We start from the raw sequence: 2,825 nt of genomic DNA, 5'->3' as shown, positions 1-2,825 counted from the left end.
GATACCTAATTGAAACCGGGCTTTTTGTTCTAATTAGTATATGATTCCACGCGGTCCTCTACTGAAAAGCTTCAACGTAACATCATCTGCTTATCTCTGAAATTCATTCTCCATCGACTCATTACCTCGATTGCCCTTTAGTACATCTGTGCTAGTCGATTCAAATGCTTCAGGTAATACCAAATTCGAAGTTATAGATCAAAGAACAAAGAAAATTACACCACAGGAATAGGCCCTTCAGCCCTCCAAGCCTGAAACGGCCATGCTGCCCGACCGAACTAAAACCCCCCTACCCTTCCGGGGACCATATCCCTCTATTCTCATCCTATTCATGTATTTGTCAAGACGCCCCTTAAAAGTCACCACCATATCTGCTTCCACTACCTCCCTCGACAACGAGTTCCAGGCACCCACTACTCTCGATGTAAAAAAATTGTCTCGTACATCTCCTTTAAACTTTGCCCCTCGCACCTTAAACCTGTGCCCCCCAGTAATTGACTGTCCCACCCTGGGAAAAAGCTTCTGACAATCCAGTCTATCCATGCCTCTCATAATCTTGTCGACTTTTATCAGGTCGCTCCTCAACCTCCGTCATTCCAGTGAGAACAAACCAAGTTTCTCCAACCTCTCCTCATAGCTAATATCCTCCATACCAGGCAACATCCTGGTAAATCTTTTCTGTATCCTCTCTAAAGCCTCCACATCCTTCTGGTAGTATGGCGACCAGAATTGAACAAGTGCGGCCTAACTAAGGTTCCATAAAGCTGCAACATGACTTGCCAATTTTTAAACTCAATGCCCCGGCTGATGAAGGTAAGCATGCTGTATGCCTTCTTGACTACCTTCTCCACCTGCATTGCTACTTTCAGTGACCTGTGTACCTGATCCCTTTGTCTATCAATACTCATAAGGGTTCTGACATTTACTGTATATTTCCTATCTGTATTAGACCTTCCAAAATGCATGACCTCACATTTGTCCGGATTAAACTCCATCTGCCATCTCTCCGCCCAAGTCTCCAACTGATCTATATCCTGCTGTATCCTCTGATTGTCCTCATCGCTCTCCGCAAATCCACCAACCTTTGTGTCGTCCGCAAACTTACTAATCAAACCAGTTACATTTTCCTCCAAATCATTTATATATATTACAAACAGCAAAGGTCACAACACTGATCCCTGAGGAACGCCACTTTCCACTGCTCCCCTCTGTCTTCTTTGACCAACTACATGTCGGTCAACAGCGACAGTTAATGTGCATTTATTTTCCGCTCTACTGCAGTTCTGTATTGCGGCCAGTGGATGGCAGCACACTCTGGTAGACTGAAGTTCAGACATCAGCGAGGGACACAACAGACAAGAATTGTTCACATTATATTGAACCTGGGATGGAGGAATTTAGAAATACTACATCTGTTGGCCGTATCTTTTTGAAATCTACCAGTACGCTGCTTTCCTCTGTAATGAAATTAAATCATTTCAATTATGATAAATCAGCAAGGCTATGCTTTTTATGGAGTGTATTACTGCCGGTTGGCATTTTATTTTATGGCTTATCGTGCCCAGTCCCCATTGTGTTTCACTTTGCTCAGTTATATTGCCCAGATTGCATACAGTTCCAACTTTTCTATTCTCCATTAATAATAAATGAATAAATAGAACCATCCCATGTTTAAACACTGTCAGCTTTTAGCGGGTGAGTTTCATGAAGTGCTGTGTGTGATGCCCGCCTTTATGCTTCTGTACAAATTCAGTCAAAGGAAAATTATCCAAATATATCTTCAATTCTCCTTCTCACTCACAAAGAACTGAATGGGTTATAGATACAGTTTCAATTGCAGCTTTAAAAGATGGAGAATGGATTTACAAATTTAAAATCCAAGGGCGACATCAATGCCTGGAGTGGTTTTCAGGCTGTGGCCACTAGAATAACAATGCGCATTGTCAATTTGGATTATTCAAAATCATAGAATGGCCCATCCATTGTGGATGAAAGGAAACTTTAAACTGTGCAGCTGTGTTGTGCTTCAGGAGCTTGTTTTCCAGAAACCTCCATGAATCAAAATTTTTGCCTCATCCGATGAGCACTTCCAGCATTTTCTGTTTTTGTTTCAGATTTCCAGCTTCCAGCTTTGCGTTGTGTTCTGTGCAGATGTTTCATTGGAACAGGGAACAGGTTCTGATCAGCCCTGTGACAGATAGAGTAGAACGTGTCTCCCGACTATCACGCCTGCGAGATTTGACTCCAAGCTGGACAGGAGAATGAGGAAGAGAGAGAGGGAGGATCATTCTGTGATGGACTCATTTCCTGTATAAAGGTGTGTATTTCCACAACTGTCTCAACAGACATAAGATGTTCCAACACGAGTTGCAATCAATGAAGTTCCTCTGAACAGTTCTTGACGTTTTAACTACGAGATTGGTGAAAATACGAATCGTTTCTACGTTGTCAAAAATCCATATATGGACAAATATAGTAAACTTTCGTCACGCAGCTCTGTGGCGCAATGGAAAGCGCGTTGGTCTTCTACGTGATAGTAACTTAGCTATTCAGAGGTTGTGGTTTCGAGACCCACCAGCGTTGGATTTTGGGTCAGATTAGTGGCAAACAGTTAGGTGCTTCAATGATGTGGTTCAGCTTCGGCACCGACATTTCCTGCTCTGCCAACTCTCCACGCTGTTTCTGTTGCCTCGGCTCCCAGGGAAACCACTAACTCGAGAATAAATCACAAACCCCGGGGGCTTTCTTTAAGTTTGATACAACGTTCGCTGGTTGGGTTAGAAATAGTAGCATCTTTTTCAATTAGATATTTCACTTCTTTTGGA

Source organism: Mustelus asterias, unplaced genomic scaffold (genome assembly GCF_964213995.1).
Source record: "Mustelus asterias unplaced genomic scaffold, sMusAst1.hap1.1 HAP1_SCAFFOLD_124, whole genome shotgun sequence".
NCBI lineage: Eukaryota > Metazoa > Chordata > Chondrichthyes > Carcharhiniformes > Triakidae > Mustelus > Mustelus asterias.
This window is presented reverse-complemented; position numbering follows the sequence as displayed.